Raw genomic sequence first — 15,660 nt, forward strand, 5'->3', positions numbered from 1 at the left:
GTCTTTATTCCATCTTGAGTTAATTTTTGTATGTGGTATAAGGAAGTCATCCAGCTTCAGTCTTCTGCATATGGCTAGCCAGTTATCCTAGCACCATTTATTGAATAAGGAGTACTTTCCCCATTGCTTGTTTTTGTCAGGTTTGTTGAAGATCAGATACTTGTAGCTGTGCAGTCTTATTTCTGGGTTCTCTACTCTGTTCCATCTGTCTATATGACTGTTTTGTATCAGTACAATGCTGTTTTGATTACTGTATCCCTGTAGTATAGTTTGAAGTCAGGTAGCATGATCTCTCTGACTTTGTTCTTTTTGCTTAGGATTGCCTTGGCTATTTGAACTCTTTTTTGTTTCCAGATGAATTTTAAAATAGGTTTTCATTTTTAAGTTTTGTGAAGAATCTCATTGATAGTTTAATAGAAATAACATTGAATCAATAAATTGCTTTCAGCAGTATGGCCATTTTCACAGTATTGATCCTTCCTATCCATGAGCATAGAATGTTTTTTCATTTGTTTGTGTTATCTCTAATTTCTTTGAGCAGCTTTTGTATTTATCCTTGTAGAGATCTTTCACCTCCCTGTATTCCTAGGTATTTTATTCTTTTTGTGACAATGGTGAATGAGAGTACATTCTTGATTTGTCTCTCAGCTTGACTGCTGTTGGTGCATAAGTATGCTAGCAATTTTTGTACATTGATTTTGAATTCTGAGACTTTACTGAAGTTGTTTATCAGCTTAAGAAGCTTTCAGGCTGAGACTATGGGGTTTTCTAGAAATAGAATCTTGTCATCTGCAAAAAGAGATAATTTGACTTCTTCTCTTCCTATTTAGATCTCTCTTTTTTTCTTTTATCTTGCCTAATGGCCCTGGCAAGGACTTCCAGTACTATGTTGAACAGGAGTGGTAAGAGAGGGCATCCTTGTTTTGTGATGGTTTTCAAGGGGAAGCTTCCAGATTTTGCCCATTCAGTATGATGTTGGCTGTGGGTTTGTCATAAATGGCTCTTATTATTCAATACCTAGTTTATTGAGAGTTTTTAACATGAATGGATGTTGAATTTTATTGAAAGACTTTTCTTCATCTATTGAGATAATCATGTGCTTTTTGTTCTTAGTTCTGTTTATGTGATGAATCACATTTATTGATTTGTCTGTGTTAAACCAATCTTGTATCCCAGGGATAAAGTCTATTTGATCATGTTGGATAAGCTTTTTTATGTACTGCAGGATTCAGTTTGCCCATATTTTGTTGGGGATTTTTGCATTGAATCCAGGCTACTGGCTTGAAGTTTTCTTTTTTGTTTTATCTCTGTCAGGCTTTGGTATTAGGATGATGCTGACCCCACAGAATGACTTAGAGAGGAATCCCTTCTCCTGAATTGTTTGGAATAGTTTTAGTAGAAATGATACCAGCTCTTCTTCATACATCTGGTAGAATTCAGCTGTGCATCCATCTGGTATGGGCTTTTTTTAGTTGGTAGGCTATTTATTACTGCCTCAATTTTGGAGCTTGTTATTGATCTGTTCAGGATTTAATTTCTTCCCGGTTTATTCTTGGGAGGGTGTATATGTTCAAGAAATTATCCATGTATTCTAGATTGTATAGTTTATGTGCATAGAGTTGTTCATATTCTGACGGTTGTATTTCTTGTGTGGTCGGTGGTAATATACCCTGTGTCATATCTATCATGTTTATTTGAATCTTCTCTCTTCTCTTCTTAGTGGTCTTAGCTACTGGCCTATTTTATTTATTTATTTAAAAAAACAGCTCCAGTTTTACTGATCTTTTCTATAGTTGTTCATATCTCAATCATCTTCAATTCAGCTCTCATTTTGGTTATTTCTTGTCTTCCTCTAGCTTTGGAATTCATTTGCTCTTGGTTCTCTAGTTCCTTTTGTTGTGATGTTAGGTTGTTAACTTGAGATATTTCTAACTTTTTGATGAGGGCATTTAGTGTTATAAATTTCCTTCTTAACACTCCCTTACTTCTGTCCCAGAGATTCTGGTACCTTGTATCTTTGTTCTCATTAGTTTCAAAGAACTTATTGATTTCTGCCTTAATTTCATTATTTACCCAAAAGTCATTCAGGACCAAGTTATTCAATTTCCATGTAATTGTATGGTTTTGAGTGAACTTCTTAGTCCTGAATCTTACTTGATTGTGCTGTGTTCTGAGAGACTCTTATGATTTAAGTTATTTTGCATTTACTGAGGAGTGTTTTTACTTTCAATTATGGGATGAATTGTAGAGAATATGCCCTGTAGCAATGGCAAGAATGTATATTCTTTTGTTCTGGGGTGGAGAGTTCTGTAGATAGCTATCAAATCCATTTGCTCCCATTCTGAGTTCAGGTCCTGAATAACTTTTGTTAATTTTCTGTCTCAAAATGATCTGTCTAATATTGTCAGTGGGGTGTTAACATCTCCCACTATTATTATGTGGGAGTCTAATTCTCTTTGAAGGTCTCTAAGAACTTGTTTTATGAATCTGGGTGTTCCTCTGTTGGGTGCATATCTATTTAGAATAGTTAGATCCTCTTGTTTAATAGGACTCTTTAACATTATGAAATATCCTTTTTTTCTTTTTTGATTTATGTTTGTTTAAAGTCTGTTTTGTCAACAACTAGGATTGCAGCCTCCATTTTTTCTGTTTTCCATTTGTTTGACAGATTTTTCTCCATCCCTTTATTTTGAGACTATTTGTGTCACTACATGTGAGATGTGTCTCTTAAAGACAGCATACTAATGGGTCTTAGTTCTTTATTGAGGTTGCCACTCTGCATCTTTTAAGTGGGGCATATAGCCCATTTATATTTAAGGTTAGCATTGATATTGGTTGGTTATTTTGATAACTTTGATAACATTGATCGTTGGTTATTTTGCAGACTTGTTCATGTGGTTGCTTTATAATAATACTGGTTTATGTACTTCAGTGTGTTTTGATCATGGCTGGTAATAGTCTTTCCTTTCCATATTTAGTACTTCCTTCTGGAACTCTTGTGAGGCAGGTCACAGACCAGTGACATTGTAAAGCAACCACATAAACAAGTCTGCAAAATAACCAGCTAACATCAAGATGACAGGATCAAATCCACACAAATCAATACTTACCTTCAATATAAATGGGCTACATGCCCCACTTAAAAGACATAGAGTCTTAAGACCAAGACACAGGGTCTTAACACCAAGACCCATTCATATGCTGTCTTCAAGAACACATCTCATTTGCAATTACCCAAATAATCTCAAAATAAAGTGACGGACTACATGAAAATATGTAAAGAGATTACTCATGCTAACTCCTTAACCATCAAGGATTTCCTTTCTGCTTTTTTCTAAATCAAAATATAGTTATGTGTCACTTCATGACAGGGATACATTCTGATAAATACATTGTTAGGCTTTTTATTATTGTCTGAACATCATAGAGTGCACTTACACAAACCTAGATGGTATAGCCTACTGTATATCTGGGCTATATGGTATAGCCTATTGCACCTAGGCTACAAACCTGTGCAGCATTTTACTATACTGAATACCATAGGCAATTGTAACATAATGGTAAGTTTTTGTGTTTATAAACATATCTAAAGATAGAAAAGGTACTGTATAAATGCAGTATAAAAGGCAAAAATGGTACACATTTGTAGGGCACTTACCGTGAATGGAGCTTGCAGAACTGGAAGTTGCTCTGGATGTGTCAGAGAGTGGTGAATGAATGTGAAGGCCTGGTACATTGCTGTACACTACTGTAAACACTGTGCAATAAGGCTACACTAAATTTAATATTTGAATTTTTTTTCTTCAACTTTTATTTTAAGTTCAGGGGTATATGTGCAGGATGTGCAGGTTTGTTACATAAATAAATGTGTGCCATAATGTTTTGCTGCACAGATCATCCCATCACCTATGTATTATGCCCAGCATTGGTTAGTATTTTTCCTGATGCTCTCCCTTCCCCTACTACTCCCTTCAACAGGCCGCAGTGTGTGTTGTTCCTCACCATGTGTCCATGTGTTCTTATTGTTCACCTCCCACTTACAAGTGAGAACATGCAGTGTTTGGTTTTCTGTTCCAGAATTAGTTTATTGAGGATAATGGCTTCCAGCTCCATCCACATCCCTGCAAAGGGCATGATCTTGTTCCTTTTATGTCTACATAATATTCCATGGTGTATATGTATCACATTTTCTTCATTCAGTCTATCATTGATGGGCATTTGGGTTGATTCCATGTCTTTGCTATTGTGAATAATGCAGCAATGAAGATACCCATACATGTATCTTTATAATAAAATGATTTATCTTTCTTTAGGTATATACCTAGTAATAAGATTGATGGGTCAATTGGTGCTTCTACCTCTAGATCTTTGAGGAATCACCACAATGGTTGAACTAATTTACACTCCCACCAAAAATGTAAAAGCATTCATTTTTCTCCACACCTTGTCAGCATCTGTTATATTTTTTACTTTTTAATAATACCTATTCTTACTGGCACGAGATGGTATCTCATTGTGGTTTTGATTTGCATTTCTCTAATGATCAGTGATATTGAGCGTTTTTCATATTTTTTGGCTGGATATATGTCTTCTTTTGAGAAGTGTATGTTCATGTCCTTTGCCCACTTTTTAATAAGGTTGTTTTTTCTTGTGAATTTAAGTTTCTTGTAGACTGAATAGCAAACCTATGTCAGTTGGATAGATTGCAAAAGTTTTCTCCCATTCTATAGGTTGTCTGTTTGCACTGATGATAGTATCTTTTTCTGCACAGAAACTCTTTAGTTTAATTAAATTCCATTTGTCAATTTTGGTTTTGTTGCAACTGCTTTTGACATTTTTGTGAGGAAATCTATTCCTGTACCTATGTCCTGAATGATATTGCCTAGATTTTCTTCTAGGGTTTTTGCAGTTTTGGATTTTACATTTAAGTTTTTAATCTGTCTTGAGTTAATTTTTGTATAAGGTATAAGGAAGGGGTCCAGTTTCAATTTTCTGCAATGGTTAGCGAATTCTCCCAAAACCATTTACTACATAGGGAATCCTTTCCCCATTGCTTTTGTCAGGTTTGTCAAAGATCAGATGGCTGTAGCTGTGTGGTCTTATTTATGAGTTTTCTATTCTGTTTCGTTGTTCTATGTGTCTGTTCTTATACCAGTACCATATTGTTTTGGTTACTATTGCCTTGTAGTACAGTTTGAAGGTAGCATGATGCCTCAGTTTTGTTCTTATTGCTTAGTATTGTCTTGGCTATTTGGGCTCTTTCTTGGATCCATAAGAATTTTAAAATAGTTTTTCTAATTCTGTGAAGAATGTCACTGATAGTTTAATGGGAATAGCATTGAATCTATAAATTACTTTGGGCAGTATGGCCATTTCTATGATATTGATCCTTCCTATTTATAAGTATGGAATGTTTTTCCATTTGTTTCTGTTGTGTTCTCTCTCATTTCTTTGAGCAGTGGTTTGTAGTTCTCCTCAAAGAGCTCCTTCACTTCCCTTGTTAGCTATATTCCTAGGTATTTTAGTCTTTTTGTAGCAATTGTGAATGGGAGTTCATTCATAATTTGGATCTTGGCTTGTCTGCTATTGCTGAATAGAAATGTTAGCAATTTTTGCACACTGATTTTGTATCCTGAGACTTTGCTGATGTTGCTTATCAGCTTAGAAAGCTTTTGGGCTGAAACAATGGGGTTTCCCAGATATAAGATCATGCCATCTGCAAACAAAGATAATTTGACTTCCTCTCTTCCTACTTGAATATCCTTTATTTCTTTTTCTGGCCTGATTGCCCTGGCCAGAATTTCCAATATTATGCAGAATAGGAGTGATGAGAGAGGGCATTCTTGCCTTGTGCCTTGTCTTGTGCCAGTTTTCAAGGGGAATGTTTCTAGCTTTTGCCCATTGAGTATGATATTGGCTGTGGGTTTGTCATAACTCATTATTTTGAAGTATGTTCCTTCAATATCTAGTTTATTGAGAGTTTTAAACATGAACTGATGCTGCATTTTATTGAAGGACTTTTCTGCATATATTGAGATAATCATGTGGTTTTTGTCTTAAGTTCTATTTATGTGATGAATCATGTTTATTGATTTGTGTATTTTGAACTAACCTTGCATTCCAGGGATGAAGCCAACTTGATTGTGGTGGATAAGCTTTTTTATATGCTGCTGGATCTGGTTTGCCCATATTTTGTTGAGGATTTTTGCATTGATGTTCATCAGGGATATTGGCCTAAAGTTTTTTTTGTTATTGTTGTATGTCTGCCAGGTTTTGGTATCGGGATGATGCTGACGTCATAAAATGAGTTAGGGAAAAGTCTCTCGTTTTCAATTTTTTTAGAATAGTTTTATTAGAAAGGGTACCAGCTCTTCTTTTTACCACTGGTGGAATTCAGCTCTAAATCCATCTTGTCCTGGGTTTTTTGGGGGTTGGTAGCTTATTTATTACTGACTCAATTTCAGTACTCATTATTGTTCTGTTCAGGGATTCAATTTCTTCCTGGTTCAGTCTTGGGAGAGTGTCCAGGAATTTATCTATTTCTTCTATATTTTCTAGTTTATGTACATAGAAGTGTTGATAGTCATCTGTGGTGGTTGTTTGTATTTCTGTGGGGTCAGTGGTAATATCCCCCTTATCATTTCTGATTGTGTTTATTTGATTTGTCTCTTTTTCTCCTTTGCTATTCAAACTAGCCATCTATTTTATTAATTTTTTCAAAATATTGGCTCCTGAATTCATTGATTTTCTTTGAAGTGGTTTTCATGGTTCTATATTCTTTTGTTCCAACACTGATCTTGGTTATTTCTTGTCTTCTGTAAGCACTGGGGTTTCTTTGCTCTTGGTTCTGTAGTTCTTTTAATTGTGATGTTAGGTTGTTAACTTGAGATCTTTCTAGCATTTTGATGTGAGCATTTAGTGCTATAAATTTCCCTCATAACATCACATTAGCTGTATTCCAGGGATTCTGGTATGTTGTCTCTTTGTTCTCATTAGTTTCAAAGAACTTCTTTATTTCTGCCTTAATTTCATTATTTACTCAGGAGTCATTCAGGAGCATATTGTTCAATTTCCATGTAGTTGTGTGGTTTTGAGTGAATATCTTAATTTTGAGTTCTAATTTTGTGCTATAGTCTGAGAGACTGTTTGTTATAATTTCAGTTCTTTTGCATTTGCTGAGGTATGTTTTACTTCTAATTATATTATCAATTTTTGAGTAAATGCTGTGTGGCCATGAAAAGAATAAATATTCTGTTGTTTTTGTGTAAAGGGCTCTGCATATATCTATGAGGTCCACTTGATCCAGAACTTAGTTTAGGTCCTGAATATCTTTGTAAATTTTCTGTCTCAGTGATCTGTCTGATATTGTCAGTGGGGTATTAAAATCTCTCAATATTATTGTGTGGGTGTCTAAGTCTCTTTGTAGGTCTCTAAGAACTTGCTTTATGAATCTGGGTGTTCCTATATTGCATGTATATATATTTAGAATAGTTAGCTATTCTCATTGAATTGAACCCTTTATCAGTATTTAATACCTTTCTCTTCCCTTTTGATCTTCATTGGTTTAAATATGTTGCATCTGAAACTAGGATTGTGATCCCAGCTTTTTCTGTTTTCCATTTTCTTGATAAGTTTTTCTCCATCCATTTATTTTGAGCTTATATGTGTCTCTGCACATGACATGGGTGTCTTGAATACAGCAGACGAAGGAGTCTGGGCACTTTATCCAGCTTGCTATTCTGTGTTTTTAAATTTAGGCATTCAGCCCATTTACATTTAAGGTTAGTATTGTTATACATGAATTTGATCCTATCATCATGATGCTAGCTGGTTATTTTGTAGACTTGTTTATGTAGTTGCTTCATAGTGTTACTGGTCAGTGTACTTCAGTGTGTTTTGGAAGTGGCTAGTAATGGTCTTTTCTTTCCACATTTAGTGCTTCCTTCAGGAGCTCTTATAAAGCAAGTCTGGTGATAAAAAATTTCCTCAGCATTTGCTTGTCTGAAAGGGTTCTAATTTCTCCTTCGTTTATGAAGCTTAGTTTGGCTGAATATGAAATTCTTGGTTGGAATTTATTTACTTTAAGAATGTTGAATATTGGCCTCCAGTAACTTCTGGCTTTAGGGTTTTAGCTGAAATGTCTGCTGTTAGCCTGATGAGTTTCTCTTTCTAGGTGACCTGATCTTTCTTTCTCCCTAGTTTCTTTTAACACTTTTTCTTTCATTTTGACCTTGAAACATCTGAAGATAATATGTCTTGGGGATGGTCTTCTTGTGAAGTGTCTCACTTGGGGTCTCTGCATTTTCCATGTGCACAATGCAGCTGTACCCTGCAAAACCATAGGAGTGGACCTCCACAAGGCTGTGGGAGCCCACCTATTACATCAGTGTGCCCCAGATACAAGACATGGAGTCAAAAGAGATCATTTTGGAACTTCAAGGTTTAATGACTGCCCTATGGGATTTGAACTTGCATGGAGCCCATAGAGCCTTCATTTTGGCCGATTTTTTTCATTTGAAACAGGTGTCATTTACCAATGCCTGTACCCCCAGTTTTTCTTGGAAGTAATTTGGTTTTCATTTTACAGGCTCATAGGCAGAAGGGACTTGCCTTGCCTCGGATGAGACTGTGGACTTGGACTTTTGGGTTACTACTAAAATGAGTTAAGACTAGGGAAGGAGTAATTGTGTTGTGAAATGTGAGAAAGATTAAATTTGGGACGGGCGAGGGGCAGAGTGGCATGGTCTGGCTTTGTGTCCCCACCCAAATCTTAACTTGAATTGTAATGTGAATTGTAATCTCCATGTGTTGGGGGAGGGACCTCGTGGGATATGATTAAATCATTGGTGTGTTTCCCCCATGCTGTTCTGGTGATAGTGATTGAGTTCTCACAAACTCTGTTGGTTTAATAAGGGTCTATTCCCACCTTCACTCTGCACTTCTCTCTCCTGCCCCCACGTGAAGAAGAACATGTTTGCTTCCCCTTCTGCCCCGATTGTAAGTTTCCTGAGGCTTCCCTAGCCATGCCTAACTGTGATCCAATTAAATCTCTTTCCTTTTTAAATTACCCAGTCTCAGGTGCTCTTTTTGCAGCATGAGAGTGGATTAATATAACATTCTTACAGCCTGTGAAAACATGCTAGAAATAGGTGCCCATGGAACAAAACAAAACTACAACTTATTTCAAAACATAATAAAGAATATTAAGAAAACTATACAAGATAATAAAGAATATAAAAAAATGAAAAACAGAAGTAAATTAAAAAGAGAAAAATTTATTTTAAAAAGGAAGGCTTAAATAGAAGAAACCACAAAGCAAATGAACATAGAAAAATGTGTCAAGCAGAATAAAAAATCCAAAGGAAAAGAACTTTAAAATATAAAATAAGTTTTAAAAGATGTGAAAACTTCTAGGAAATTGATGAATGCTAATATTGCCTAATAATTTTGAACACCTGAATATTTGGAATATCTGGGAGGTGAAATCAAATTGAAGAAATAAGACAATACCAAAAATATAATTCAAAATATTTCCCAAATGGAATTTGAAACTATATTTTGAAAGGGGGCCACAAAACTAAAAATATTAACCTAATTTTCAACACCAAAGTATATTCTGGTAAAATTATTGCATGCATTTCTTTTCTAAAAATCTTTGTGCTCTTAAAGAAGGAACATGACTTACAAGGGAAAGAAAATTATATTTAAAAACAGTTTTTACACAAGTAAAAATTGGAATACTTAAATAGTAAAAAAGAAAATGCAGGTATAAGTAAAGAATTTTATCTTAAAAAATAGAAACTTAATCTAAAGTATAAATATAACACTTTTCAACATGCAAAAATCAGGGAACTGTGTTTGCTTGAAAATTTCATGAAGTATCTTGCCAGAGAATAAGCTTTAGAAAATCAAAATGACTGGAAGGACAACACCATGAAGTATGATAAGAAAGGTTTGTGAGCATTTATTAATTATTACATATAGAACCATTTAAGATTAAATGAGTTTTGAGAAGAGCAGTGTATTATGTGTAATAAATAGATGTTAGTTATATCAATGTAGATATAGAATAACTTTTTAAAAATGAGAATGATAGAAGCATATGAAAATTTTTATGTTTTCTATAATTCTATTGGTGTTATCATTAGTATTGTTATTTTAAGTGTGGAAAATATGAAACAAATCTTAGATTTAATCATGGCATATTCTATTTCTATCAATATCTATGTTCCTTAGAACCAATATACTCAATATGTAATCTTGCATTTAATTATGGCATATTCTATTTCTATCAATGTCTATGCTCCTTAGAACCAATGTACTCAACATGTAAATATAACGTAATATAGTAGAATAATAAAATCTCTGGTTTGAATTAGAATTAGAATTTTAATATGAACTCATGAATATATATGTTTGTACCCTAGCTCTGTCCACTGAAATTGCCAAGAAAAACGACTAAATCAATGGGAAGTACCATCCTCACCTTACAGATTTTTGTCTTGAAATATTTCTTTAAAAGAATATAGGACTTTTTTGGAAGGATGCTAGGAGGTGATTAATACAGAAGATACAATAATTGTTTTCTCTAGGAAGAGGAAGGATGTTGGATTGGGTTGAGGCATATTAACAAGATGTGTAAGATGTTTGGCAAAGGTCTATTTCTTCACTTGGGTAAAGTAACACAGGTGTTAGCATACTGTATTAAGCCATTTATTAGATTTGGATCATCTTATTATAATGTACTGTATGTATGTATGTATGTATGTATGTATGTATGTATGTATTATGTATTAATTGAGACCAAGTCTCACTCTGTTGCCCAGGCTGGAGTGCAGTGATGTGATCTTGGCTCACTGCAAGCTCCACCTCCCGGGTTCACGCCATTCTCCTGCCTTAGTCCCCTAGAGTAGCTGGGGCTACAGGCGACCGCCACCACGCCCAGCTAATTTTTTGTATTTTTAGTAGAGACGGAGTTTCACCGTGTTAGCCAGGATGGTCTCGATCTCCTGACCTCATGATCCGCCTGCCTCGGCTTCCCAAGGTGTTTGTTTGCTTGTTTTGTTTTGTTTTTGAGACGGAGTCTCGCTGTATCACCAGGCTGGAGTGCAGTGGTGTGCTATAATGTACAGTTTTGAATGGTGAAGGTGGAATAAAGAATTTTATCTTCAAACCAAAACAAAATTTTTCGTCAATGCACCTTCAGTAAACAAGTTATTCAAAGGAATTCTTCACGCAGAAAAAAAAAAATCATCTCAAGCAAAAACCAAGTAATAAAGAAAGAAAAGTCATTGAACAAGCAATCAAATCAAAACCTAATAAGTACTACAATTACAATAATGATGATAATGTCTGGCGGGTTTTAGTATAGGTAGAGTCAAAATACATGATGTCAATTATAAAAACTAGTGGGATTAAGTTTTCTATGTTTTTGGCAACTTTTATGACTACTTTCTAAAATTATTAATATATGCTAAAATCAAAGGATACATATTTTAGTCTCTATTAAAAACAACTTAAAAATGTAAAATTAACAAGGTAATCACAGGGAAAGTGAAATGATAAAATACCCTTAATCCAAAACAAATCAAAAAAGGAAGAAAGGAGAACATAGAACTGTGAAACAAATAAAAATACAGAAAATTTAGGATATATCAATAACAATAACTGCATTAAATATACATATAAATTAAAGATTCTATTTGATGACTAAGACTGTCAGACTTCATAGAAAACAAACACAAACATGATTGTATTCTCTTTCAAGAGGCAAATCTTAAGATTAAGAAGATAAAGACATTAAAATTAAAAGAGATACATGGTGCAATACTATAAGGAACGTTCCAAAGAGTACAATAAGGCAAATAAAATAAAATAAAATAAATTGCATAGGCATTGGAACTCTCATTATTTACAGATGAAATGCTCATGTATATAGAGACTTCAAAGAATGCAACTACAAACTGTTAGGATTATTGAGGGAATTTGGCAAGGTTTAAAATTACAAAGTTAGCATATAAAAATTATCTGTTTTCTCTATATTATCAACAACTAAAAAATAAAATTAAAAAATATTTTGAATGTGTTCTTGTACCATAAAATGAATATATGTGTGTTCTCTGCCCCAGTTTCCTGTGACACAGTTTATAAAAACCTTTGTAGCATCTTGAGTGACATGGGGTTGCAGGAACATCTTCTGTTAATAATATTTGGTCTTTGTCCCCAGTTTCTACACAAGAGTGTAAGACTCTTGGAACCTCCAGAATAATAACAGTGATTTTCTCTTCTAATGAGACTGGTGGCATTGGTCAAGGGGGTATCCCTAGATAGCTTCAGTTTGGGTGCCGGCCACCACAAAGATCCAGGTACAATTAGAGGATCGCAACAACAAAGAAGAAGACACTGATTTCCAAATGAAAAAGGATCTTCTTAATACATTGTACTGGATACATATACACTGGATCTCTTTATGTGGGTGCAGTGGGGATTGGAGAAAGGAAGAATCTTAAACTCTACCTAACACGAATCTTAAAAATAAATCTCAGATGAATGGTCAATGTGAATGTAAAAGCTAAACAAAGAAAGCTTTTAGATGAAAACAAGAAGAGGATCTGCAAATCTAAAGGCAGGTAAATATTTTTAAAATAGGACTTTTAAAGCAAGAACCATAAAGAAAGAGTTGATATATTTTACTGCATTAAAATAGGAACTCTCTGTCAAAGCCTACATTGAGAAAGTGCAAAGACAAACCAAAGCATGAACAAAAATATTTGCAGTATATTTATCCAACAAATGACTCTTTCAGAATACGTAAAGAAATCTGACAATCAAAAAACAAAAATAAAATCTGATAGAAAAATGGCCAATAACTTGTCCAGGTATTTCATAAAGAAGATATTCATATGACCAATAAACAATGGAAAGGTATTTAATCTGTTTAGCCATTAGAAAATGCAAAATAAAACCACAAGTTACATTGCACACTCATCAAAATGGTTATAATTTAAAAGTCAGGTAAATGTTTCAGAGTGTGTGAAATCAGGATAGTGGATACTTTCTTTAGAGTTGTGTGTTGGAAAATAGTAATTACTGGAAATAGGCACAAGTGGTTTATGGAGTGAAAGTAATGTATAAACCTCTATGGAGTTATAGTAATGTGTTCACCTTTATAAAAGTTATGCATTTATATGTTAAATGAGTAAATTTTTAATTATTTCCTCGAAACAAAATTCCAGGGAAAATCTACTGTTAGAGGATGTTCTACAGTATAATCTAAGGCTAATTATACATATTTTAGAATCACTCCCATAAAATTGTGCCAATTTAACTGCACCAAAAACAGAAGAATTTTACATTTTTGCTAAGTTGATAGAAAATTATACCTTGCTAAAATTGTCACTTTTATGTTTATTTCTTTCTAATTTTATTTACGTATATTTCCTCTTAGAATTTATTAAATGAATTAATTTCTAAAACTATTAATTTATAAGTTTAATTGTTCATCTTTTTGCCGTTCATTTGACCATACTGTCTTTGCTACACACATTGCATCCATATATGCAATTTAATTTTTGCAAATATATGCACATTGCTGTGTGATATTATGTGTATTTTCTTTCATTATAGGCAATTCTTTATTTATATGTATTAAAATTTACAATCGTTCTATTTTGTCTTTCACCATTCTGTACTTAGTAAAATCTCCTACGTATGAAAACAGATCGATTTTCACCAATGCTACAGTTTCCTAGTTTGTTTTTTCCTTGGCATTGTGTGACTTATGAATGGCTGGACATCAGTTTACCACAAGCTTTGTTGTTTAAAATGACATACACTTTTTATTTCAATTTCTATGAGTCAGAAGCCTAGGCAGAGCTTAACTGAGTCCCCTGATTTGAGTAGCTCAGTGTTGTAATAAAAGTGTGAGCTCGTCTGTATTTGCATATAGCAGCTTGGCCGGTCTGCTTACAAGCTCACCCAAGTTGACAGTATGAATTTCCATTTGGTTGTAAGACTGAGCATACTGATATCCTGCTACTTGTCAGCTTGCAGTCACCCTCAGCTCCTATAAGCTTCTAGCTTTTCCTTGTTACATACACTTTCCCAATATCCCCACTTATTCTATTAAACCAACAAAGAGAGCATCTAGAATGAGTTGGCTAGCAAGATGGAGTCTTATATATAAAATAACATAATCATGAGAGTTTCATCCCATTATCTGTGACATATCCTAATAGTTATAAAGAAGTTATGAGCGAGTGTTATATGAACGCATGAACACCAGAAGGCTGGGATCATGAGGTAAAGAACACCTTAGAGTCTGGCCAACAGGTTTATTTACCTCATGCCTGAGATATTGAAGAACTGGGAACTCTCCTCTGTGGCCCACTCATGTAATTGTCCCCGACAGCCATTCCTCCTCCTCCCTCTTACACGTGACCTAATCCCTTAAATGCTTCTCTCCACCCCTCTTGATAAAATCCAAATTGCAAAAACAATGGCAAGTAATTGAAAAGTGCAATTTCTTTCTTGAAAGAATTTTCCAGAAACTATACTATAAATCAGGTAACCATCTTATTAAAAAGAAAAAAAATCAGCCCTTTTCCTCAAGTTGGAATACTCCTTTGAAACTTCTGAAGCCCACTATTTTCAAATAAAGAATTATTCCAATAATGAACTGCTTGATTTTTGTTCCATAGCCCATAGGTGAATTAAGATAACTTGGTTTTTATTTCATTTATTTATTTATTTATTATTTATTTATTTATATTTCTTTTTTTTTTTTTTTTGAGACGGAGTCTAGCTCTGTTGCCCAGGCTGGAGTGCAATGGCCGGATCTCAGCTCACTGCAAGCCCCGCCTCCCGGGTTCACGCCATTCTCCTGCCTCAGCCTCCCGAGTAGCTGGGAGTACAGGCGCCCGCCACCTCGCCCGGCTAATTTTTTTTTGTATTTTAGTAGAGACGGGGTTTCACCGTGTTAGCCAGGATGGTCTCGATCTCCTGAACTCGTGATCCGCCCGTCTCGGCCTCCCAAAGTGCTGAGATTACAGGCTTGAGCTACCGCGCCCGGCCGCATTTATTTATATTACTTAAGTAGATTTTGCTGATTTCTTTTAACTTCCTGTGATGATGAATCAGAACTTTTATTTTATTTTATTTATTTATTTTAATTTTTTTTTTGGAGACGGAGTCTCACTCTGTCGCCCAGGCTGGAGTGCAGTGGCACCATCTTGGCTCACTGCAAGCCCCACCTCCTGGGTTAACACTATTCCCCTGCCTCCACCTCCAGAGTAGCTGAGACTACAGGCACCTGCCACCACACCCGACTAATTTTTTTTGTATTCTTAGTAGAGACGGGTTTCACCATATTAGCCAGGATGGTCTCAATCTCTTGACCTCATGATCCGCCCGCCTGGGCCTCCCAAAATCACTATTTCCAAATGAAATAATTTAAGACTGGATTTCTCCAGTGTGTTTGACTCTCGCTACTTCATATAAGATTTGATGCAATATTCATCATTCTATAAATAATTTAGAAATATATATTTTATGTCCTTTATCCAATGTACAGGCACTATTTAATTTATCATTGGTATTTTTTTCCAGAAATTTGTTACTGATTTCTCCTTTTAAATCATAATGGTCAAAAATAAATCTCAG

General features: G+C 34.6%; 1 protein-coding gene across 1 annotated transcript in view; it reads right to left on the reverse strand.

Annotated features, from left to right (window-relative positions):
* The window catches only part of LOC112429404 (uncharacterized), a 235,185-nt gene that overhangs the window by 60,137 nt on the left and 159,388 nt on the right, over positions 1 to 15,660 (reverse strand). The window lies entirely within an intron of this gene.

This window comes from Macaca nemestrina, chromosome 8 (assembly GCF_043159975.1).
Source record: "Macaca nemestrina isolate mMacNem1 chromosome 8, mMacNem.hap1, whole genome shotgun sequence".
In the NCBI taxonomy this organism is placed as follows: Eukaryota; Metazoa; Chordata; class Mammalia; order Primates; family Cercopithecidae; genus Macaca; species Macaca nemestrina.